Source organism: Rhinoderma darwinii, chromosome 2 (genome assembly GCF_050947455.1).
Source record: "Rhinoderma darwinii isolate aRhiDar2 chromosome 2, aRhiDar2.hap1, whole genome shotgun sequence".
NCBI lineage: Eukaryota > Metazoa > Chordata > Amphibia > Anura > Rhinodermatidae > Rhinoderma > Rhinoderma darwinii.
The window spans coordinates 440,560,556-440,588,413 of NC_134688.1; the positions used below are offsets into that span (position 1 = coordinate 440,560,556).

Sequence of the window (27,858 nt, forward strand, 5' to 3'; positions counted from 1 at the left end):
AAATGTTCCTCATGAACTTTTCATATACAAGCAGGGGCGGACATTCAATACAGTGCCATATGTAAGCACTAGTCAATGGCCCAAGGAGTGACTACATGTCCGTAACACGGAATCACAGGGATTCCATTGGCGAGCTTTCTATCTCTATTAACAGCTCTACTCTTTGACTACATGCGTTCTTACAGCTTCTAATGGGCTAACAGATGAGGCAAAAAAAATTGCTTTTCCTACTACCTTGTACCTTAGGCAGTAAAACCATAAACGCCCTGGAACAAAATCTAGAGGACTCAAACTTTTATTAATAGAAAACATCTGTGTTACAGTGACAGATGCTAAAAAAAGTATTTGAATGGTACTTTTACAGTCATTTCAGGTTTATACTAGTTTTCTGTTTATTTTCCACCTAGACAATAAATGCAAACAGCGTTGTTCAGTAGATTTCATGCTTGTTTCTTGGACCATCTGTTTTTTTTGTTTTTGGTTTTTTTACTCGGTAAAATGCTATAACATTGAAATTTTACTATAAACCTATATCATGTTTTACACCTGCACACTGTTTTATAACTTTTACATATATTCCTAAATTACCTGCTTTGTTTAGAGGCAGTAAGGGCCAATTTACCCATCTGTTATATCTCAGCTGAACTCTTGTTTTTGGAATGCATTTTGTAATTTAAACCAGGTGATGTTTGGCCAATTTGGGGATCTGTAAAGTTTTTGATGTAGAAAATGTAGTAAATAGCTTATTTTAGAAAAACACAGATGAGCGGTAAAAATAGACATAACAAATAGTGTTAATTTCAGTCCGAATCCTTCAATAATTCAGAGTTCTGCAGAAAAGAAAAAATATTTTGTTTATTGGATAAAATATATATGTATATAGAACACATTGTTCTTATATTTTCATTTCTCGCATACTTATGTTTTTACAGTATATAATTTTTCAATAAGATCTTAACCACATAAAAAACATTGAAGATCAATGTCTCATCAAAATAACCTCATTCTACAATTAAGCCAGGCAGGCAATCAGCTTATCGCTACCATTCCTGCTCCTGAAACCCTGTGATTAGCTGAAATAACCTGTGGAATCTGTGGCTGTCAAAAGATTTCCCCTGCAGCGGCCACTGCTGGTGAACCGTAGTATTACATGCTGGCCATTCCAATGAATGGACAACTATGTAACAGGTGACCGGGTCAAGTCCTCTAGAGCAAGAGCCTGCATATTTTCTCTCTTATACGAACAATATAAATAGTAATAAGAATAAGAATTCTAATAATAATGGTAATGATATATTATTTTTTACATCCAATTTAAATGTTAATTTTATAAAATAAAATATTCATTGTGAATTCAATTCTAATTTTTTTTAACAATAATTCTTCATTATGTATGGTATTGGTCAGGCTTAAACCAATCTATAAAATAACCAAAATGTAAATCTCAGGATTTCTTTGAAAATATCCTTTTCTTGCGGCATTCTTTACTTAGAGCACTGAACATTATGAAATTGTTATGGAAACAAATCCTTATCTTGCATTTGTGACCTGGCAACATTTCAATGTTCACAGGTGTGAACTGATCTATAAATAATGATTTATTGTATTTATCATTTTTCATTTCATATTTAAAGTAAAACAATTTTAAATAAATCTTAAATTGTAGAATTCCAGCTTATATGAAGTTTATTTTTTATGTTTATTTATTTTTTGTTTTGTTTTTTTTTAAGGAAAGAATTCCCATGATTGGGTTAGAAAGTGTTTGTTTATGTCACTTACTAAGTTCACAACTCTTTAATTAATATTAAGTATTACAGAAGAGAAAAAGTCGACTATTAAATATTTGTCCACCTTTTATCTAGTGTCAGAATCAGGGGCTCATGCGCATGGCCATATTATGGATTTATGTTGTACGGACCTGTGGTGTGGCATGCATATAAATCTATTAACCCATATAGTACCTTTATGTGCCTCCAATTGCATACGGGGGCACACAGAGTTCTTTTTTCACAAAGATTCCTATGGAATCCGTGAGAAAAAAAGTTGTAGCACATTCAATCACATACTCTATTATGAAGGTATTGAAACATTAATATTAGGTTATAATACAATGCTGTATGGAGGCACCATTAAGTAGCTTATAGGGTGCCTACATGTCTATAATACGAAACCACAGGGACTCAATTTGATGCTGTAAAGGGTCCATACACATTTACATTTGCATTTGATACTGTCAGTGGAAATAAATTTACCATCCATGTACTGCACGGACGAGCCGAGTCGTTCATAAAGAGAGCTGCTTTTTGTAGTGGCTCACTTTTCTAACTCATAGAAGGGGAGTCCCACACTCTACACATCCATATCCCCTAATAAACTTAATAGTCCATCTGTACTGATTAGAGCCAACACACTGGATGATGGGCAATAATACAATACCAAAGCAATAGATTTTCAAGCTCAAGCAGTTGATAGTATTGTAGGTGCTAAAAATACTGATGACTTTTGAAACTTGTTGAATAAAGCTATAAAACGGCACCTATAAGCTTAAAAAGGGCTCCTTAGTATCGTCACATACTTCAGAATTCATTCACAGACATACGGAGCTCTGTTGAATTCATATGGAATCAGACAGAAATTAGGGATACAGAGCTATTGTTCAAGGACACAACATACAGTGGTACTCGTCATGCTTATGATTCCGGAGCACAGAGGTGGTCGACTTCATGTGACTCCATACAGTGGAGGCCTAAAAGTCTTTTTTTTACATTTGACCTCATACAATACAAGATAAAATATAGCAAAAAAACTGTTCCCTTGATTATGCAAAAAAAATAAAAATAAACTTGCTAATAGAATGAAGCCCTTTGCCATTTATAAGCATTTAGTGACGTCCTCCCAAAGTACTACAAAAGTAATTGAATAAATAAAATAATGCATTACCTGACAGTCAGAGACCCATAAATAATTAAATGCTCCTGGCAAAGACTCAGACCTCTGACCAATCTGTTCTGACTATTCTGTCCTATTATTTCTGAGTATTAGCATTATCTCGGGTTACTATTATAATTTCACATCTCGTTTGCTTTGAATATGTGTTCTTCTGAGTTTGTATTCTCAATAATTCTGTAGTGGAATATGATAAAAAACAGGACACTCCTGGGAGATTAATGCCCTGTATTGCAGATTGCTGGATTTTCATTACTGCAATCTTTTTAGCCTTTAATGATAGTTATTACACAAAATACTTAATATATATTCAAGGACATCAGGCTCCTTCAAGAGTCTTGATGCAAATAATTAATTTTCTCTTTGCCCTTCTGATGAAAATATAATATAAAGTAAACACTTTCTCAGACTGTGATGAAACCAAAAATAAAAACAGGACAATAAATTAGTTTTTTAACCCACTCTCTTCATACTGTAGACTTTGAGAGAATGCACAGCTATTATTGCCGTGACCTCAACAAACTGTATAATATTTTCTTTTTAGGCAATGATAAAATGGTCCTTTGGTAGAATTGATACAGGTTAGAGAAGCTGTTGCTAGCACAATGCTGGGAGTTATAGTTTTGCAACAGCTAGAGAGCTGCAGGTTGAAGACATTAGGTTAGAGGGTTCATGCTGTAGATTTATCATACTTGGTCATTTCTGGTGTCTGTACATTGTTTTGAAAGTCATGCAGATTTTCTGACCCAATAGCAATATCTACACCAGCCTCTTAAACATTAAAGGGGATTTCCAGTCCCTAAAAATGTATGTCCTATCCTCAGGATAGGCCACCAACAGCTGATTGCTCAGGGTTCGACTCCCAGGACACCCGCCGTTCAGCTGTTTTGAAGGGGGTGCAACGCCCGTACGAGCGCTGCTTCCCTTCATTTCTATTTGCTCACTGTGAATTGTCGACACACATGTAGCAGCGATTCAGAGTATTGCAGCCTTTTCTCACATTCACTTCAATGGGAGAAGGCTGCAATACTGTGAACCGCCGCTACATCTGTGTCAATGATTCACAGTGAGCAAGTAGAAATGAAGCGCTGCACCCCCTTCAGAACAGCTGATCGGTGGGGGTCCTGGGAGTCGTACCCCAAGTGATCAGCTATTAATAGCCTATCCTGAGGATAGGCTATCAATTTTTAGGGACTGGAAAACCCATTTAATGACCTTACTTGCCAAATGCATAGGAGGAAAGTTCTCTTTTCATATGTTGAGTTAGTGATCAAAGTCCAGCTAGATGATGCTTAATGAATCTAGACAAAACCTAATGCAATTTTCTCTATAGATGACATAATATCAAAACCACTAAGTTTACCTATCAATGCAAAACGTAAGCTTGGAGTTTGTCCTATGGCACAGCCTATTATAATATCACAAAATAGATTAGGCCTTACCAACACAGAACTTGTGAATTAAGGTATGGACCCATATTGGACTCCATGTACCGTAGAGTGGTACCTCCAGGAGGCACTCTGTCCTCTCACAGAAGCAATTCTCCATACTAAAGAATGTCTAGAAAATGTAAAATTGAAGGTTCACTGAGGCCATGGAAGTGTTAGAGCGCATGAACACGGCCGTATTACGGCTCTGTTTTTCACAGAGCTGTAATATGGCTGCACTAGACAAATGGCTTCTAATGTACCTCTATATGACTCTGATTTATTATGGAGGCATACAGAGGCTTATTTTTTTATTTTGTTTTTAAAAGGCATTGCATTTGTATTGGACTGTATGTTTGTTTGGAGATTTTTTTTCTTAGAATAACTTCGTACATGCATCAGAGCCTGTACAGCATTGTAAAGAGGCTGTACAGCTGTATACTAAGCCTCTGTGCAGAGCCCTACAGGCTCCGTGCCCCTTGTGCATGAGCCCTTAGGATATGGTCCCACACGCAGGATCACCATTCGGCAAAAACCCCCGCTCACTTGAGGTGGCCAATGGGCTCACAATTTTGCCAGTACTACCTGCTATATAGGAGCATGCACTCAGTGTGATACAGCATCCGGATAAGGCTGCAGTATATGCATGAGGTATTTTCTGTAGTTTTACTTTGAACTGCAGGTAAACTAACTGCATTTAATTACTTTACCTGACACATTTGACTCTGCTACATCTGTTTATATGAAAAGAATAAATGAATATACAGATGATTTCCTCCTTGGCATTTTCTCTCTTACATTCTTGGTTTTCACAAACTAAAATGGACCTCAATTGGTTTTATATAAAGAAATTGGAACTTACTTATAATCAAATAATCAAATGCACTTGATGAGCAGCACCTGGCGGTAATTACCCTCTTACATAAAGCCGTAAAAGTGGGCACATGGCACCTTCTGTCTGGAATATATATTTTTATAATTAAAGACATAAACACTGTAAAGGTAATACTGTATGTTGGGGATTGTTTGTCACAGGATACTATAGATGTAAGGGAACTGAGGAGGACTGGATAAGTGGAGTCTTCTTTCTATTTCACACTAGCAGAGCTGAGTAAGCTACAGATGAGTCCACCCTTACCTTTGCTTAAATTTGGTTAAGAACTCCAATGGAAAATAATTGAATACAATATTGCGACATGCCAGCAAAACCATTGAGAGGTCGCAATTCACCTCACAACCACTGTGTGGCCACTCAGACACACATAGCATAGACATCTCGTGACAGAGTATCGGAAAATTATGTTTTTTTTCAAAGCTTGTCATTTCGCGCCACACAACTCAGGATATGGTGAGATAAAAGATAAGGTGAGGAAGGACACATCTCTATATGTAGTAGTGCTTATATATCATGTTCTTTCTGTGGATTTACATAGGACTGTGGGTAACCATAACTCATGACAAAAGCATGACACATAACCAGTGCAGTCTCAAAATGTTCTATAACTCACATTATAGCCCTGCAGTGCAAATAATGACTGCCTTGGATACATCCATAGACATGTATATATCTTTACCGTTTACTAACATGTTCACTATACTTCACAAAAGCCATAGTATACGTTCAGACACTTCTAAGCATGTGTAGTCTAGGCATGTTTCTAAGTCGTAAGTCTCATGCATACATCCACATTATGGTTCCATACAAAGTTTAAATTATATGGAGCCGTAATATAGAACTAGTATAGCAACCATAGCAGTCTAGGGGGTCTTACTCTATGAATCTGGCAGAAAAAAATGTGCCATGTTCAATCAGATTTGTTTTCCCTATAATTATATCCTCTAGGGGAGAATAATTCCCTAATACGATGCCATCAGGAGGCACCATACGATGGCATATGGGGTGTTTACGTCTCTGTAGGATGGAGCAGTTATCACTCAATGTGACTCTGTACAGCCTCTTGCACACATTTCTGCCATGTGTATGAGGCCCAAGTCCAGATAAGACCATGTGATGCACTGACAACATTGTACGTAAGTCCAGGGAGTCCATACTACTCTATACATGTCTCTGTAGATAGTTATGACAACCATGTGGCTCTGCTACATCTGTACAGTCAGGATACCCTTATTATATTTAAAAGAATGGTGTTTCACTTAGGCACAAATATAAAATAGAATACATACTGTACTCAAGTGAGCCCATAAAACAAACCTCACGAGATGGGGCAATTCAATGTCTCATTGATGGAAGTGATCGATGGTCTTATAGCATGATAGATAGATAGATAGATAGATAGATAGATAGATAGATAGATAGATAGATAGATAGATAGATAGATAGATAGATAGATATGTACACATATATATATATGTGTGTGTGTGTGTGTGTGTGTGTGTGTGTGTGTGTGTGTGTGTGTGTGTGTGTGGTTTATTTATACTGTATATATATATGACTATGGGAAAAATATACATGAACATGGTGATACAGTCACAAGCAGAGATGACTTTGAAGCACATCCGAACTGAAATCTAATTTTTGGTGCCTGTAGCACAAGGAGATAAATTGACTTTCAAAAGGTCACACAAGGACCCCAGCACAGTATTAAAACCAGGCTTTATCATTTCAGACTCATTGTATAGTAGCTGTTTTCAGGGTCAGTGATTCTGCTGCCTGTGTCTTCCCTGCAACATTACAGTAAAGTTCTATCTTCCATCCATTTGCCTCCTACAATTTTAGTACATAAGAGTTTATTGAGTTTGAGGAAATTTATTTTACTCCAATAATCGAAATGATTGTTTTTAGTCAAAGGAAAACATGATACATGTTCACCTGATATTTATATATATATATATATATATATATATATATATATATATATATATATATATATATATATATATGTGTGTGTGTGTGTGTGTGTATATATGTTTATAAATATAGTACATGACCAAATATATATAGAAACCACTTTAAATGAGTGAGTCTGGCTATTTCACCTACATTAATGGTTAACAGGTGCATTAAACCACGAAACAGCAATGTCATTACCATAGATAAAGATCAGCAATGGATCATAATTAAAGGGGATATCCATTTTGGATAGTTCTTATTTTATTGTTAAAAGTGTTCCACAACGATCAGCTGATTCCACGGTGTCCAATGGCTGGGACTGATAGTGATCAACCATAAGCCAAGTATGCCTCTGTAGAACACTTGGGAAAATTGCACCACAGGAAAAATGAAGCATTATACAATTCTTATTGAAATCAATGAACTGTCCATATTATGAACGGATGTCAGATATTCCAGAGACAATCTTTGTATCCGATCTGCATTCTAGATAAAAGATGAGAATCCTAAATGTTGGACGACCCTTTCTTATCTCAGAAATCCCTAAGAAACCAGACAAACCCTTAAAGAACTCGGTAACTTTCAACATGGCACGGTCACAGATTGCCATCTTAGCAAATTCAATGCATACGGTTACTGCCCAGGTAGAGATTCCAGGTGAGCATAAATTGGAGAAGGATATTGGAGAAGAGAGAGGACTTTTAAAAATGTAATATCATGCAATTATATCAGTAGTTTCATTGCAAAAATGGCATTTAACATGCCATATGCCTTATTTATGACAGCCACTTATCAATTCCAGAGTCGTAGCTAGGCTTGCCTTCACCTGGGGCAAAGGTTAAATTTGCTGCCCCCATTGCTGTATCTAAGTCTCCTGGTCAAGGCAAAATGGCTTATTGGCACCCCTCAGCATTTAACACCGGGGCACATGCCCTGATAATACCCCTTTAACAATGCCCCCTACCAATACAAATGATTACCTAAATGCTCTCCACCACTTTATTCTTATACCTAATGTTCAGTAGCAAAAGCAATATTTGCAGCATCCGTATGCAATATTGAGGCATACATCCCTTACTACCCTGATTTCTAGACCAGCGTACAACTCAGCTAGTATACCACGCTGTATAAATGTCTCACTGCCTGAATGTCTTAATGTAAACATATTGAAATTTTTAACGTATGACACTTGCATCACAGAGGAAAAGCTGCGATAGATAGATAGATGATATATGGTAAATAGATGTTGATAGATTATAGATAGATGACACCAAGCTATGCAATATAGTTCAGACTATGGAAGATCTTTGTGAATTGCAGGCAGATTTAAACAAACTAAGTGTTTGGGCGTCCACTTGGCAAATGAAGTTGAATGTAGATAAATGTAAAGTTATGTACCTGGGTACCAACAACCTGCATGCATCATATGTCCTAGGGGGAGCTACACTGGGGGATTCACTTGATGAGAAGGATCTGGGTGTAATTGTAAATCATAAACTAAATAACAGCATGCAGTGTCAATCAGCTGCTTCAAAGGCCAGCAGGATATTGTCGTGTATCAAAAGAGGCATGGACTCGCGGGACAGGGATGTAATATTACCACTTTATTAGTGAGGCCTCATCTAGAATATGCAGTCCAGTTCTGGGCTCCAGTTCATAGAAAGGATGCCCTGGAGTTGGAAAAAATACAAAGAAGAGCAACGAAGCTAATAAGGGGCATGGAGAATCTAAGTTATGAGGAAAGATTAAAAGAACTAAACCTATTTAGCCTTGAGAAAAGACGACTAAGGTGGGACATGATTAACTTATATAAATATATGAATGGAACATACAAAAAATATGGTGAAATCCTGTTCCATGTAAAACCCCCTCAAAAAACAAGGGGGCACTCCCTCCGTCTGGAGAAAAAAAGGTTCAACCTGCAGAGGCGACAAGGCTTCTTTACAGTGAGAACAGTGAATTTATGGAATAGTCACCGCAGGAGCCGTCACAGCAGGGACAGTAGATGGCTTTAAAAAAGGCTTAGATAATTTCCTAGAACAAAAAAATATTAGCTCCTATGTGTAGAAATTTTTTACTTCCCCTTTCCCTTCCCTTGGTTGAACTTGATGGACATGTGTCTTTTTTCAACCGTACAAACTATGTAACTATGTAAATATGATATATGGTAAATAGATGTTGATAGATAGATAGACAGACAGAGAGACAGACAGAGAGACAGACAGACAGACAGACAGATAGATAGATAGATAGATAGATAGATAGATAGATAGATAGATAGATAGATAGATAGATAGATAGATAGATAGATAGATAGATAGAGAGTAACATATTATATGTTAAGCAAATAATTTTACTTTATCTTTTATTTCAGATATGCTATCCAGTTGCTGCGCCTAAAAATTCACTGCATGACAAAAGTTAAAACATCATCAAAACCCATACACAACTGATGTGAGATGCAGTAAATCTGACGTGGCCTGGGACTGTCTCCTTTTTCTAGAACTTCTACAGACTAACAAGCCCATTCACTAAGCCAGAGACGCAGTTAAGCCGGTTTTACTTCAATCCAATACAAAAGTAATAGCTCAAACACAACTGGCTGTACAATTCAATTGTCCACTCTCTGCAGAAAATGCAGCATGTTAACCGTGTGACATTCAAGAGCTTCTTTCATTTTCCCTGCTTCATAATTCCCATTTAACAACACATTACCAGGGTTGTCTAAAGAATGGGGATTGATAGGTTACAATGTGACTGGGCTTTTTGCCCACAGACTCGTTCTCGTCTATGTTTACTGTAATGAGTTTAAATATTAACACTAGACCAATATTCAATTCCAAATCATTCTTAAACATTTAACTAGAACATAGAAAACAAATGCTATCGTGCACATTTATGAAAAGGTAATGTTGTTTTTCAGGCACATTCTATAGAAATACAGATGGATCCCATCCAAAGTGCCAGCGCAAAGTGCAAGTGTAATGATCATGGATCCTTATGATTATGGATGATGTCATTAAATGATGCAGTGTCGGTTCATCCATTATCCATTTTCCAAAAGAGGAACTAAGATGGAACCATATGCAGTAAAATTATTTTAAAGCGGTTTGTCTCATCACAAACAACCCTTTAAATACAGGAGCCACCGTGCTGATCGCTATGGATCTGCCTCCCGAGATTCCCCGTAAGCAGTCAACTTTGCAGGTGGAACCAGCAAAGTCTGCACAGACTAAAAATATTATATTACATGGCGGTCACGTAAATGAATGGGCATCCACATAATACATGGACAGACTGAATACGCCAGAGCAAGAGCTACTCTTTGTTTGTGTGTCTCTGTTCTGGATCATGAAGGGGATATGCCAAGCTGGGGACCCATTATTATGTCCATTTTTCCTAACAGGACAGTGGTTGTCCTGATGGGAAAATCCCTTTTAGGCTAGGGTCCATGGCCTACTCCAGTTGCCCGTGATTCTAAATAAAAACACGTCATTAATGTGACTTTAATGTTTCCTAAATGAAAAAACCTATTATGGTTTTTACAAGGTCGCTTGAAACTTTCTTTGTAATAGAAAAACATTGAAGTCGCCCACAAGTCGTGGTAGGGCTGCATTTTAAGCACGAATTGTGGGTGACTTAGTGTCACTGTGGAGACCTAGCCTAATCTGGCATCAATGGGTCTAGATAGACACCTTATGAATATTCTAGATTATTGGACGGTCATAGAAATGTATATAACATTCATATATGTATAATACCTCCAGGAAGAATGCCCAAAATAAAATGTTAAGACAGAATCTGCTATAATAACTTTATTTCCTGATTGTCTCTCTGTGAACCATCTTCTGCTTCTAGTCTTGAGAAATTCCACATTATATTTCACCTCTGTGATTGAAAAAAGGTCAAAATGATCAGATTTTCTTAATTATCAAATGCCATATGAAATTTTACATGCATATTACATCTATTCTCCACATAGAATAAATGGGGTGCATCGAACAGAGGGGGCTCCTAGCTTAGTATACATAAACACTCCCCTTTATCAAAGTACAAGATTATGTTTGCCCCTCATGGTGCTATTTTAAGATTAAATGAGTTCAAGTGAGTCTCTTCCTTTCAGGACTACAAATTCTGGCTATTTTGTTGGCACCTCAAGCATTTGTCTCATAAAAACCCTGTCCATATGCCCAGAAAGGTTCCCCTTAAATCAAATTTATATTCTAAACAAACATTTTCAAATAAAGTCTAAAAATGTATCTTTAAAAGTAAAGGTATAACATATACATTTTTATATATAACCTCTGTTCCAATCTGTACAACTTTCTTAACATTTAACTGTCAAAAATAGCATTGAGGTAAATTTAGTCAAATTGTCATGCTAGATGCTAGTCTTTAATACGATCAGAAGAAAATGCTGATACCTGCCTTCTGTACTGTCACAATGAAATTGGCAAGATATATAAATATATATATATATGTATAGTTAGGACGAGAATTATTTGGACAGTGACACAATCTTCGTGATTTGGGCTCTGCATGCCACCATATTGGATTTGAAATGAAACAACTGAGATGCAATTGAAGTGTATACTTTCAGGTTTAATTTGTGGGGTTGAACAAAAATATCCTGTGAAACGTTTAGGAATTGCAACTATTTTTCTACACAGCCTCCTCATTTCAGGGGCTCAAAAGTAATTGGAGAAATTAACATTACCATAAATATTTTTTTTTTTAATACTTTGTAGAGAATCCTTTGCAGGCAATGACGGCCTGAAGTCTAGAACCCATGGACATTACCAAACACTGGTTTCCTCCTTTGTGATGCTTTGCCCGGCCTTTACTTCAGTTGTTTTCACTTGTTGCTTGTTTGTGGGTCTTTTTTGCCTTAAGTTTTGTCTTAAGCAAGTGAAATGCAGCTCGATCGGGTTGAGATCTGGTGATTGACTTGGCCATTGCAGAATATTCCACTTCTTTGCCTTAAAAACTCCTGGGTTGCTTTCGCAGTATGTTTTGGGTCGTTGTCCATCTGTACTGTGAAGCAACGTCCAATCAACCTTGCTGCATTTGGTTGAATCTGAGAAGAAAGTAAATCCCTGAACACTTCAGAATTCATACGGCTGCTTCTGTCCTCAGTCACATCATCAATAAACACCAGTGAACGAGTGCCTTTGGCAGCCATGCATGCCCATGCCATCACACTGCCTCCACCATGTTTTACAGAGGATGTGGTGTGCTTTGGATCATAAGCCGTTCCAAGCCTTCTCCATACTTTTCTCCTCCCATCACTCTGGTACAGGTTGATCTTAAATTCACCTGTCCAAAGAAAGCTGTTCCAGAACTGGGCTGGCTTCTTCAAAGTCTAATCTGGCCTTTCTATTTTTGAGGCTGATTAATGGTTTGCACCTTGTGGTGAACCCTCTGTATTTGTTCTCATGAAGTCTTCTCTTTATGGTAGACTTAGATACTGATACACCTACTTCCAGGAGAGTGTTCTTCACTTGGATAGATGTTGTGAAGGGGCTTTTCCCCATGGAAAGTATTCTGCTATCATCCACCACTGTTGTCTTCTGTGGACGTCCAGGCCTTTTGGCGTTTAAGAGATCACCAGTGCGCTCCTTTTTTTCAAGAATCTACCAAACTGTTGATTTGGCCACTCCTAACATTTGTGCTCTCTCTCTGATGGATTTCTTCATTTTTTTTCAGCCTTACGATGGTCTGTTTCATTTGCATTGAGAGCTCCTTTGACCTCATGTTGTGGGTTCACAGCAACAGCTTCCAAATGCAAATGCCACACCTGGAATCAACTCCAGACCTTTTACCTACTTAATTGATGATGGATTAACGAGGGAACAGCCCATGCAGCCCATTAAACAGCTTTTGAAATAATTGTCCAATTACTTTTTTCCCTTGAAAAAGAGGCAGCTACATATTATAGATCTGTAATTCCTAAACCCTTCCTTAAATTAGGATGTGAATACCCTCACATTAAAACGGAGAGCCTGCACTTTAAGCCCATATTGATTATATAACTGTATATTCAATATATTTTGGTTAACAGCTAAAATGCCAAAACATGTGGCACTTTCCAAATATTTCTGGACCTAACTGTGTGTGTATGTATATATATATATATATATATATATATATATATATATATATATATATATATACACAAACTGTAACCCATTTTGGTAACTTTAAAATCTGACAGGCTGGCAAAAGTTAGAAAAATTGTAACTTCTAAAAAGTATTTAATGGTGTGGAAGATCAACCAAAATAAGTGGTGCATGCAAAATACAGCAGGAAGCAAACCACTTAAGCAAATACAAGTCTTCAGACTTTTCCTGATTGAAATGCAAAAGACATGAAGGAAATATAAAAAAAATCAAAAGGCCTTATTTTTTTTGTTTTTTTCTTATTGAAAGGACAACATAGGGCACAAACAAACATCAAGTGTTATTAACATTATTTGCAGCTGGCTTTCCACAAATGTTTACAGTGCTATGAATAAACCATTGGAAATAGTAATTGAAAAAATCCATCAACATCTTATTAAATTTATTGATTTCAATTCTCCATAGGGTATTTATAGGTTTACATACAAATTTGCATTATCTGATGCATTATACAATTATTGTAACAATTGGTCACAGATTGTCTTATTGCCATATTGTTAAAGTATATGAAACCATTTTTTTAAAAAGTGCTTATCTATCAATATTCTATTCTTTTGTGTCTACAGGTCCTATGCAGTTATATGTGTCTCCATGGTAACAGACTACAAACAAACCTTGTGTAGTTTGCAACTATGCCATTCTCCCTTATTCTGACCTTCATCGGTTAGCTAAGTAGAGAGTGACTGTGAAGAGCATTTATCTGTCTCTCTGGAGGACTCTGACAACCATTGACAGTCTTTTGGTTTCAATAGGAACTATTAAATACTGAATGTCCCCTTTGGTGGTGCTGCAAGAAAATTGAACACTTTCTTCTTTTACTCTCAGAATGCAGCCCATACCATGGGGGGCCCTTAGCAGTGTGACAACCAGTAATCTGCCTATTTTCAGGAGACCCTTTCTAACAAAAAAGGGACTGTCAAACAAGCAACAAAATCTGAAATAAAAGTATTAACACCTCAAGATATAGTCTGCACACTTAGTTATGTAATGATTGCCCAATGATTTATTTATTTATAGTCATTAATATTATATATATATATATCTCATTAACTAAATTATCATTATCTACTACAGACAAGAATATCACATTGTTCCCGATTGCAATACTGCCTGTCATTAGTTGTATGTGGTAAGTGTGCTGTAAATAAAATATACAAATCTGCAGTATAATATCACTTAAACTGGAATAAATATGGGCTAATCGTATTCTTGTTCACTCCTGCACAGGCACATTGTGCAGCTTTGCTACTTTTAATCTTGGAATGTTATCTCCTCTTGGTGTATATGCTGACACTTTGCCTTAGTATCACGAGTTACCATACATACAGTAATCCTGTGTTTGATACAAGCAGACACAGTATTGAAAAATGACCAAAACCTGGGACCAAAAGTCATTCCTTTATAGAAAATATAGGAAGAACATTTCTTATGTCAGGGATCACTGCAAAAGTCATTGAGCCACAATAAAGCTGCTTTTATGTCTAGGGAAAGAGAGAGCCAGACAAGGAGAGACAGACAGCAACGCTTCACTCAGTTTTTAGAACATGTGGAGAATATATAACCACTGTCCAGGGTGCTGAAATGCTGCTCTCTTACTACATAATCCACTGACCAACAGATAAATCACCAAACAGATAAACATAAACAGATAAATACAGTAGTGCTATATTTATTGTTATTTATTTATAACTGTATGCTATATTCTGTGTGTATATATATATACACAAATACACACACACACACAATATAAATACACTCCTCAACATTGAAACTGCAGCACCAAACACCAAGAAGGGCAAACCGTAAGGTTATGCAACTCGAGGAAGTAGCAGGTGTCGCTAAGATCTACAAACAATCAACTTTTCAAGTAACAATCAAATTTTTGGATACAAATAAGCTACACTCTTTCAAGTTAATGTGGTTATATGTGCTGCAGATGTAGCAGAGCCAGTTTTGGCAACTTGCAAATTCGAGTAAATTGTCTGTACTTATTGGGCTGTATCTGTGCTATACAGCAGCAATTATTGGTGCATAGTTGACCACTAGGGGCAGAAAGGAACAATGTGAACATCACCACACATTTTTTCAGATTGATGATTAATTTCCTTGTTGTGGATATGTGATGGAAATGGGTAAGTAGAGAGACAGACAGACAGACAGAGATGATAGATAGATAGATAGATAGATAGATAGATAGATAGATAGATAGATAGATAGATAGATAGATAGATAGATAGATAGATAGATAGATAGATAGATAGATAGGATAGATAGATTTCTTGTGTATTGTATTGTTTTGCAGTCACAGGCGTTCTTGCACCTGTATACATGTTTTGTTTCATTTTGCTGGAATGTGCTGATCAAACTTTCTTGTCTCTTATGTATTGCATATATGTGGGGTTAGTGACTGCCTCCATTTTTTTATCTCGCACTCCTCCCATTCTGCCCTGGGTGATTTTAATTAGTTTAATGCTGGTTTCTACCATCCCCAGAAATATGTAGGCTTAGGGACCCACCTTATAGAGGTCGCCTTGTCGTGGCAGGTGGGCTCACACAATTTGATCAAAATGTGCGCTAAGAACCTCCCTACTGTAAGTAGATTCTGCAGCAATGCATATTTATTTATTTATAGTGTTTAGGTGCCATTGGTGTTCGCAGAGTGCTGTCACCATTTTCTTGTGTACTGTAGATAGATAGATAGATAGATAGATAGATAGATAGATAGATAGATAGATAGATAGATAGATAGATAGATAGATAGATAGATAGATAGATAGATAGATAGATAGATAGATAGATAGATACTGACATTTTAACTGAAGGTTAGCTGCAATGAATAATGTCAAGTGAAGCCCTCAGGTGTTGTCTTAGAATCAACTAGCCATATTTTTATAGTAATTATTATATTTCATACTGTACCACCATATTTATGGTCACATAAAGATTGTAGAAGGAAATACGTCTCTGCATTGAGGAAAAAACTTAACTCTTGGATGTCTAATGATAATAAATGTCCTAAACTTCCCACAACTGGTATTCTGCTGAACCAAGTTTAATGCAAGTTAACCTCAACAATAACCGTATAACCTCTGTCTGCCCAAAAATTTCTCCTACAGCTCAACTTGCCTTTTGTGACTTTTATAAACTGACTCTAAACAAACGCTCTGTTGATCTTAATGATCTCCTATCTTTTTTCTCCTTCTCCAGAGATTTTTCCTATCTATGATCAAAAATCCTGAATAGCTTTGTTCAGGGTTGGAAGTAACACCTGCATTTCTGAAGAAAACATTGAAACTGCAGATTACAAACTACTGATTTATTTATTCTAAACATTCTACATATTTCAGAAATGGAACAGCTAAAATCAGGGAAAATATACCTTACATAAAGTTACGTTTATAGTAAAGCCTCTATTGTAAGGAGGATATAGAGAGATGAAATACTGACCTGCCCCTGTTCAGAACAATATTCAGAATAATAAATTAGCCATGTGTCAAGTGACACTAGACTTTTCTCTTATCTTTACCAAACAATTTGTCTCTTTTATACGAATTCTATCCAATGGGAATCAGTATTCTATAATGACCATAATGTGTTAGTGCAAATATAGCAAATATTCCAACACTTAAAGGCTATGTACACCCTTGCAAAGGTTTTTATTTTATTTTTAAAATAAAAATGTGTATCAGTGTGATTGATCAACTTTGTCATTACATTTTCTTTAACATTATTTTTACCTTTTGTATAAAGCAGCTGTATGTTAGAGTAGCTGTGTTTAGTGCTGAAAGCTATATCCGTCAGGTCAGCAGCACTGGCGGGTTCAGTGACAGCGGATCCTGCGTGCGATAACAGATGGATCGCTGTCATTGAACTCGTCAGTCCCGCTGAGCTGATGAATACAGATTTCAGCGCAAGATACAGCTGCTTTGTACACAGGATACAAAGCAGCTGTATCTCAAAAAGTAAAAATATTTTTTAATAAAATGTAATTACAAAGTTGCAAAAATAAAAAAATAAAAAAAAGTTTTCAAAGGTGTACATAGACTTTAAAAAAATTCTCTTATATTGACTGTGACCTTTCGTTTTCTACGGAAAAGGGAAAACTATGAAGCCACTCAAGTAATAAGTGACATAGTGGGGATCCGGATATTTTACCACTTGTTCATCCTTTCAAGCCAGCCAAGGATAGTTCTCAGGACTTCCACTTTAGGCCAGGCTTTCATGTTGCCATATATTAGTTGGTGGTGAATAGGAGAATATGGAGTACTGAGTACACAACACATTTTCATTCATGGCATTTTGTTTTTGCCATTTGTGACCCCCGTGGTATTTTCTTTAAAATTCAGCATGCTCTTGGTGTGACGTTTCTAGACCGTTTTTACCCATAGACCTTCATTTTAACAAAAACTGCTCCAAACAACAGCAAATTCCTGAATGACCTATATTTTAGTTTTTTAAGCAATTTATGTGTTTTTTTAGTTTTTTTGGAGGGGGTCTTTTTTCAACTTGCCCAAAAAAAACGTGTAAAGAAGGCCTGAATTTGGAATCACAAGGTTTTTGTGGCAGTTGTATTTTAGCCAAACAGGAATGGATACAAATGAGATGAGACATAGTCTTTCCTCTATACTTTTCATTGATCCACTCATGTCTTTGGCACAAAAAAAGTGCCCAAACACATCATGTGTCATTCCAGTCTTATTCTGCTTTATAGTTTATGACACATTCATAAATCATCTCCATTGTATTAATCTAACCATAACAGAATAGCATTAACCATTTCATGATGGGTATTTTGGCTACTAAATGGCCCTACATTTAAGGTATTATAAATTTGCATTGATTTATTGGGTTGTTGTTGTTTTTTTCGCTCTTTTTTGCAGACTTTTATAGCCACATGATTTATATTCAAATGCATTTTTAAAATGACACACAGCTGTCTGAACGCTGTGTATACAGAGATCCAGCATGCAGCTGTGCTTACCACCCATGCTTTCCCTCAGTAATCCCGGGTCTCCCCTCCATTATGACATTCCTAGCAAAGTTAAATGTGGACAGCCACAATGTTTAAAGTCTGTGGGTTGTCCGTAATAGTTAAAATATAGAAATAAGGAACAATGTAAGTCAATAGGATTAAAATTTGCTCTTAGTATTTAAAAACTGTTTAGACACAAAACATATTTTGACAGGAACAGTAGAACTGTGAATCTATCGCACACTCTAGCAGCATAGTCAAAACCAAAAAATACATTTATTACATTATTTATTAAATGTGAACTTTTTGACTGTAAAACAGGTGTTACGGTAATGATGGTAATTTAATTAGGTTTTAATGAGGATTTCATGTAATTAGAAGTCATGAAGTCTTTTATAAGAGTAAGCACTTTAACGGAATAATAAGCATGGGATTTAATTCTATGCAGCACCGTATTATATACATTGCGCTTTAAGCTAAATGTAAAAAGGAAAACCTGAAAAGGTTGGCTTTAAGCCAACGGATTTGGAGGAAACGGGTTTATAAATGATCTCCATGTACAGAACTGCTTTTTAATAGTTGTTAGAGCACTTCATCTGTACAATGAAACAATTAAAAGTCAGTTCATATTTGTACAGAAGGAGATCATGCAGTTACTATTTACCAACACATACAGTCAAATGTAGACACATAAAAGGCTTTCACTATGGATGGGTCCAAAAAAGGGCTTCACCGAAGAAACATCCTATCATGATGTTGAAACAGGAATTTTGTTCTAGCGGTCGGTAGTGATCACAGGAGACTGAACGCCCATCGATAACATCTTCTGATACTTTAGTGTCTGTTCACATCACGTTTGCCTTCCGTTTGGTCTTTCCGTTCATCTGTTCCATCGTTGCAATACCATTGATTTCAATGGTATTTTTTTCCTTTCAGTAGGTTTATGTTTTTTTGGGATGGAAACAAAAGCGTAGTAGGCTGCACTATTGTTTCAGTCAAAAGAACAAAAACCTAGCGGAATGGACGCAAACTGAAACCAACTGAAAGAAAAAAAATACCATTGAAATGGTATTGCAAACGGAAACAATACTTTACGTTTGTCTTTCTGTTCCTCTAGTGGAACAGATGAACAGAAAGACCAAACGGAAGACAAAAGGGATGTGAACAGGCACTTACAGAGACACATGTTTTGAAATAAATCTGATAGAGTAAAAGCAACCAAAGGAGAATATAACATTGGTGGGGTCCATTAACAAAACAAAGTGGCCAGAACCTTTTCTCTGCTATTTAAAACGTTCTCAAAGTCTCAGACATTGCATTTTCCATGCTACAATTCACAAGGCAGGCTGTGTCTATTGCTCCAAAAGCAGAATACAGGCTGCCACAGTTTATTATGGAATCATTTCTGCATGTAAAGTAAAGCATTTCTGATAACAACATTATATTCCCTGACATTGCCTGCATATCTGGCAGCAGGCTATGTTCCGCTATTTACTACAGTCTGAATTCTGCGTATTTGCCAGAAGACTGTCATGTCCATGGCCGCGGGCCGTCAGGCTTACTCCTCTCCTGATGGCCGCAGCCATGGGTCTGCGAGCGCTGGCCCCAGTCTCCTCCTCAGGAGACGCCAGCCCTCACTTCCGCTTACCTCGACCGGGTCCTGTAGGGTGCGCGCACACGCTCGTGCCTGCTCTTAAAGGGCCAGCACGCGCACCTGAGTTAATGTCAAAATTAACCCATGAGCACTCTAGACTATAAGGGCTCAGCCCCTTCCTCCAATGCCTGAGCGTTGTTGTCGTATCAAAAGTTTGTCTAAGCAAATGGTCTCCTGTTGTTTTCCAGTTCCCAGTGTTCCCTGTTCCTGTATCCTGTATCCCGTGCTATCCTGGTCAAGTGCCGTGTTGAGCTGAAGTCGTGCTGTGCTGTATCTACGCCTGTCCTGCTACACCACGCCTGACGTCTACCTGCTGCCTAGTCCCAGCCGAGCCTGTCTTGCTACTGTCCGAGCTGCCACAGATACCCTCTACGAACTATAGACTGTGACCTGCATCCTGTTGGCCAGCTGCCACGGCCCAGTGGGTCCACATACCCAACATGACACAGACACAGGCTGGTACTACTAATAAAGACATCAAACCTCCATGATTAGAAACGAAAGGGTCTGCTTTTTTCCAGAAACAGCACCACTTAAGTCAGAGGGCTGCGTCTAGTTTTGCAGTTCAGCCACAAGTTAATGGAGTTGAGCTGCAATACCAGACATAGCACATAGGCAGGAGTGGCGCTGTCCCTGGGGAAAAAAAAACAAAACTTTTTTTGTAAACTCAAACACCACCTCCATCCTTATTGCCATTTAAAATGAATTCCGCTTTAATCTTAGCTGGTCAACAGGTTAATGTCAAACTCCAATGACCTGAACGCCTATAGATTTACTTTAGCTTTTGCCTGCATTGTCTCATCCACAAATCTGATTTAGTATTACATCGCTGCAGAGAGGTGTCTGGCTCCGTGTATAATACATAATTGTTTGGAAAAAAAAATAAGTGGCAGAATCTGCAGAGTTGTTCTTTCTGCCTCAACAAGCTTTGTCGGAAAGGTAACAAATGAAGCAAATCATAATGCAGCTGCTCTAAAATCAGTCTTGATTTTTTTTTCCCAGAGAAATGGTGCCACCTGGAGAGATGCTGACTTGTTTGAAGTCTTCTGGACCTCCAGAAATGTCAATGAGAATTAAATGCAAATATAATATTGTGAAAGCAAATCATGAATTTATAAAACTTTGTAGGTCTAGTTATGTCAAACACCCAAATATGATTGAAAGTACTGAAGTCCCCTCATATTTCCGTAGACTGCGGTTTTCAGAACAATTTGACTTCTGTTTGGATTGTACAGTGCTTGACTACACGGCTCATAGAAATGTTCTTGCAAACAAAATGTAAAAAGGAAAATTAGAAAAAAGTATATAAACATTTATTTCACTAGGAGGGAGATGTGTTCATAGAGGCATCGTGATTTCGAGGGATGGGACGTGACGTTCTGCAGTTCATACTTTGGCAGATTCATCTATATTATCACAGGGAAAACTCTGGCTCTATGTAAATATTGTCATTCATATAAATAATGTCGTAGGCAACTTTATTAGAGTGTTTGATATAGGTTTTGCACTAGATCTGGCCTGTAGGTGCTTTCAATTTGTAAGTCTGTCACTGATAAGTACAGCTAGGATTAAAATGTCAGACCCCTTAACCCTTTCACTGCTAGGAATTTTGGGACATTTTGCACCTCTGGTAGCCAGGACAATTTTCACACTTTAGACATGTACAAATAAAACGTAACAATTTATACACAGAATCACCTTCATGCAATTTTGCATCAAACAGTAATTATAAGCAAACATTGCATGAAAATTCTTAATAGCAGACCCCTTTATGCAAAAAATCTGTAAGATGTTTCTATGTTCACCGGTGTGTGTGTGTGTGTGTGTGTGTGAGTGTGTGTGTGTGTGTGTGTGTGTGTGTGCGTGCGTGCGTGCGTGCGTGCGCGTTAAAAAAAATACCAAAACCGCAAGAATGCATCAACCAATTTTTGCATTCAAACTAAATGAGGGATTATAGTTCTAGAATTTACCATCCCTCTGTACAAAATTCTTAAACTGCATTCAGTCTTTGCGTCAAAACACTTTTTTTGCTGCAAATTTAAAAGAATTTGTAGCAAAACGGTTCTCTTTTGCAACGATTCTGCGAAAATTGCGGAAAAAAAAGATACAAATTGACCGAAATATGTGAACACAGTCTACACCTATTCCATAATCGCAAATCCCTAAACCCAATCTCCTGCTTTAACTAATACTGAATTTCTTAGTGGAACTAGTTTTGATCGTTTATTGCGAATGTGAGTGGATGAAAATGCTTTTTCTGACTAAAATATTTATCATCAATCAAAAATGTATTAGACGTTCCTCTCTGGTGATGATCATTATCGTTATTACAGTAGCGCATAATGGGTATCACTAGAGAAGTGGTCAGAGCATTTTATGCTAAAAATTGGGTTTGGACAGGAAAGGGACAGTGTAAAAAGTGTACGTTTTATTGCAGTTTTTTTGTGGTGCGACTTATTTGACATATCGATCGTCCGGGGCTTGGAGTCAATAAACTTCTTAATTAGGCATAGAGGGTTGATTAGATGAGCTACTGTTCTCTTTCTCACTCCTTTTTTGGAACAAAAAAAGACACCCATATGTGTCAATCAGAGAGTAAGTATGTTCTCTGATTGGGATGGGCTAATACCCCTACTTCATGGGTCTTCTACAGCCATACAGGGACAGGAGGAGAATGACGGTTTCTACTCCTATCCCTGCACACTGCCGGCCCATACCCCGCTGGCCCCTGTCTTCTTCTCCACATGGGCTGAAGTGAGAGCAGCAAATATATGCAGATAGCACTTCAACCATCTCTTATTCAGGCTAGATAGCAGCTACAATTGTGATCTAGGTTGTTTTAAAGCTGTTTTAAGATTCCCAGCTTTAAAACAGCCTATAATTTGTCATCTATCTATCTATCTATCTATCTATCTATCTATCTATCTATCTATCTATCTATCTATCCTACCCTACCTGTAGATGAACCAATAAAGAACTACCAAGTCATGTAAATGGCCTTTGCAAATTAAGTTTTCCATTTATCCAAATCCTAAAGTACCTATTACAAATATAGTTAGCTCATCCAGTATGACTAAGAATATAAAGATTTAATGACCTTCTTGCTCATCATGACCTTCACAAACTTTAGCATCTTTACAAGAACTCTTCTGAATTTGACACACTAAGGGACTCTAAAAATATAATGAGACCAATGATACTTCAGTGATAAACCCGCTCATAGTCAGATCATAATTTTAAGATTTTATCATTTAAATCACTGATCTTTGTTCACTGCAAGTCCCTCTCCCACTTTGATGAATTGCTTCATACTTGTAAGAAAGGAATCCTTTATAAGAAGTAGTTTTATCAAAGTGCCTAATCATAAGAAAGACAACTTGAAGCTGCTTATTCAATTAGGAAAACATTTGCTGTATTTGATTTGGAGAAACTTGTTCAGACTAATCCCACTGTTCCTATCACTTTTCAAACTCACTGCCTTAAGTAATAAATCCATGTTGTACTATTCAAGAGCAGGAAATGCCTCTGTAGGTCAATACAAGAAGCTGAGCGACAAAAATAGTTCCATGCCAGATTAAAGAGGACCTGTCACCAGTTAATTAATTAATTATCTAACTAATCTAATAGGTGCAATGAGGCTGATAACTACAGTGTGTGTTTTGTAAAAAAAAAATGTTTATTATTTGCAAAGTTATGTAAATTTTTATACATATGCTAACTTGGCTATACTTGCCAAATGGGAGGTGACTCTTTCTTTTCACTCTGGGCGGTATAATATTTTCTGTATGATGCCGACCAATCATCATACAGCTCCTCCCCCTTCCCAACCGAGCAACACAGCCATGATCATATAGTATACAGCTTCCGTTCACGACTGTGTATTTAACTGGTGATATCTCTGGTTGTGTCACAGCTAGAACTGCGATCCTGGTGTCATATGGAAGATTAGAATCTAATCTGTCATATGACACTAGAACTGAGGTGGTCCACAGCCCGAGATATGGCTGTTTTAAGTTACCCCCTTCCCTCCAGCCTCAGTGTCTCATACTGTGTGAAGAAGCTTCATGCTGATAGGACAACGTCAGAGGCTGTGAGGTAGCTCCACCTCCGGAGAATCGCTTGTGTTGATGCCCATTTGTCAAGTATAGGCTCATTTGCATATTTAGAATAAAGCTCATAACTTTTAAAATAATAAATATTTTGGGATACAATTTTCACTAGTATTATCAGTGTGACAGCGCCTATTAGATTAGCTAGGAGATGAGGCATTACTAAGCCAGTGACAGATCCTCTTTAACAGGATGTAGCTGATAGTTTACCACTAGGTGAGTGCCAAACTGTACTGTGAGTGTAGTGTGTGTATGTGTATATATATATATATATATATATATATATATATATATATATATATGCATACAGTGATCCTAAATATTAAATAATCTGCAATTTTGCCAGTCCCAGGGATGTACGACTACCAAATATATACAATATATAATTTGATTTTGAGCCAAAATGTTGTTATTTATACTTTCATAGAATGTATACTATGTTATACGGGAGTTAATAGGTCAATATAAATTGCCTTCCTTGTCTGTCTCTCATCTAGAACACTTGAATGATGATATTTCTGAAGAGGCAATAGAAGAAGCTATCAAGCTTGTGAATCTTAATAAATCTCCTGAGCCAGATGGCCCCTTGGTGATAAATTATGAAAGTTTTCTTCACTATGAGCTCCATGCCTAGTTAAATTATATTCCCCCTATTATATCCCATAAACCAAATTCTGCAGACCTGGATCTGGCATACATATGAGTTCTATCTAAAGCTTAAAGTCTCACTATTGCCTAATAACTTTAGCTCAAGTTCACTATTTAATACGGTTATAAAATACTGATCTTTGCTGCATATTCTGCCATTGCAAAATAATTTATCTATTCTTATGCACAATAATACTTTACCCCAAATAGTATGTCAGACTACATTACAGCATAAGACGATAAATCCACATATTCCATTTTAACTTTTGTCGAAATAATCACATCCTACTTTGTCTCCGCCTATTAAACATGAAAAAAAAATTGAGACAACTGTGAAATGGAATATCTGCAAATTAAGATTTTTTTATACTGGTATTTGTTTTTTGAATAATGCATCTATGTCAAATATAATTACTTTATTACAGATGTCTGGATTAAACTTAAAGTGCAACCAAACGTTCAACAAACTTCTGACATGTCATAGTGACATGTCAGAAGTTTTGATTGGTGGGTGTCTGAGCACTGAGACCCCCACCGATCGCTAAAACAAAGTGGCAGAAGTGCTCATGTGAGCGCTCAGCCGCTTCCTTTTGTACGGCTTTTTCCGGAAATCAATGTAGCGGAGTACGGGCTCAATAGAAAGTCTATGAGCCTGTACACCGCTGTATCGGCTCTCCAGAAAAAGTCGAACAGAAATGAAGAGGCTGAGCGCTCACACAAGCACTTCTGCTGCTTCATTTTAGCGATCTCAGTGATCGGACCCCCACCAATCAAAACTTCTGACATGTCACTATAACATGTCAGAAGTTTGTTGAATGTTTAGTTACCCTTTAAACTTATGATGTAGAAGGTCATGCCCCAGTAGAAGCCAAGTCAGGCAAAACAAGACGGTTACATAGAGTGGTTTCCACATTTTAATTTTTTATATTTTGACTGTATGTGATTCTCTACTTTAGTGTACGAGTTTGTTTATCTGTCAATATACACTGAACTTAGCATTTCATGCTGGCCTGGATGTATTGCACTATGTATCTCTTGGTATTTTTTTTTTTTTAACAGCTAGTGTATCCTTAGAGACACAAAACACCAATACACCAGGATTGACAAATATTCAGTTGTATTCGCGGAAACTGAATCCGATATCCTCTCTTCACTTCAAATAATGCCTAACTCTTGGGCTCCAATGCAAAATCTGTAACAGGTCCCCCAACTATCAATATATAATTCATAGCACTGGTCTCTTGTGGGACAGAGGGACCATTTGGTCTAGACTTCAGGGCTTAGATGCAAAGGCAACCTTTGTGCCCCTTATAATTATGTCCCTAAAGCTAATGAATTTCATAGCTCACAACTACTGTTGCCCATAGAATTTTATGATTCCTGTTTTAACCCCTTCACGCTCCTTGACGTACTATTACGTCATGGCAGCTCTATCGTTCGCGCTCCATGCCGTAATAGTACGTCTTGCAGTTAGAACAGCGGTGCGCGCGCCCGGCGCGTTCATGCGCTGTGATAGCTGCTGTTTCTGACAGCAGGCTATCACGGCATAATGGGACGGGACCATTTACTATGGTCCCGCCTCGCCGATCGCCGCTATTGGCTAGTCAGTGAGTAACTAGCCAATAGCAGCGATCGGTCTCATTCAGCACAGCAGTGCTCGAGCCCGGCGTTCCTGAGCTGTGATAGCTGCTGTTTCTGACAGCATGCTATCACAGCATAATGGGCCGGGACCATTTACTATGGTCCCGCCTCGCCGATCGCCGCTATTGGCTAGTCAGTGAGTAACTAGCCAATAGCAGCGATCATTCTCGTCACTTCCTCTCTCTGACCTCACATCCTGCTGCAACCGCCCTGAACGCCCTGTTGGAGTTAGCGAGGCGTTGAGATCGGTTGTGAGCAGAGAGTCAGAGAGAAAAGAAGTGAAAAAAAGTGAAAAAAAGTTTCTAAAACAACGTTTTTTTTGCTTCCCACCACCCCATCCACTACCCACTCCTGTTCCCTTCCTCTTTGAGTTCTACCCACGTTTTTTGGTCAGTGATCTCCTATCACTGACCACTTTTCAGTCTTCAGGACCACATTTCTTGGTCCCTGGGGATTTTTTTTTCATTTTTTTCTATATAAAACATAAAACAAAAAAAAAAATATAAAAAGAAAAAAAAGAAACAAAAAAAAATAGTTAGTTTAGCCAATTTTGAAAATTTAACTGGTTAGTTTAGTATTAGCCCCTTCCCGCTCCTTGACGTACTATTACGTCATGGCAGCTCTATCGTTCGCGCTCCATGCCGTAATAGTACGTCTTGCAGTTAGAACAGCGGTGCGCGCGCCCGGCGCGTTCATGCGCTGTGATAGCTGCTGTTTCTGACAGCAGGCTATCACGGCATAATGGGACGGGACCATTTACTATGGTCCCGCCTCGCCGATCGCCGCTATTGGCTAGTCAGTGAGTAACTAGCCAATAGCAGCGATCGGTCTCATTCAGCACAGCAGTGCTCGAGCCCGGCGTTCCTGAGCTGTGATAGCTGCTGTTTCTGACAGCATGCTATCACAGCATAATGGGCCGGGACCATTTACTATGGTCCCGCCTCGCCGATCGCCGCTATTGGCTAGTCAGTGAGTAACTAGCCAATAGCAGCGATCATTCTCGTCACTTCCTCTCTCTGACCTCACATCCTGCTGCAACCGCCCTGAACGCCCTGTTGGAGTTAGCGAGGCGTTGAGATCGGTTGTGAGCAGAGAGTCAGAGAGAAAAGAAGTGAAAAAAAGTGAAAAAAAGTTTCTAAAACAACGTTTTTTTTGCTTCCCACCACCCCATCCACTACCCACTCCTGTTCCCTTCCTCTTTGAGTTCTACCCACGTTTTTTGGTCAGTGATCTCCTATCACTGACCACTTTTCAGTCTTCAGGACCACATTTCTTGGTCCCTGGGGATTTTTTTTTCATTTTTTTCTATATAAAACATAAAACAAAAAAAAAATATAAAAAGAAAAAAAAGAAACAAAAAAAAATAGTTAGTTTAGCCAATTTTGAAAATTTAACTGGTTAGTTTAGTATTAGGGTTAGTTAGTGTCAGGG

At 37.7% G+C, this 27,858-nt stretch overlaps 1 protein-coding gene across 3 annotated transcripts in view; it reads right to left on the reverse strand.

Annotated features, from left to right (window-relative positions):
• CADM2 (cell adhesion molecule 2) overlaps window positions 1-27,858 on the reverse strand; it is a 1,303,436-nt gene that overhangs the window by 653,858 nt on the left and 621,720 nt on the right. The gene's annotated exons all lie outside the window — the stretch shown is intronic.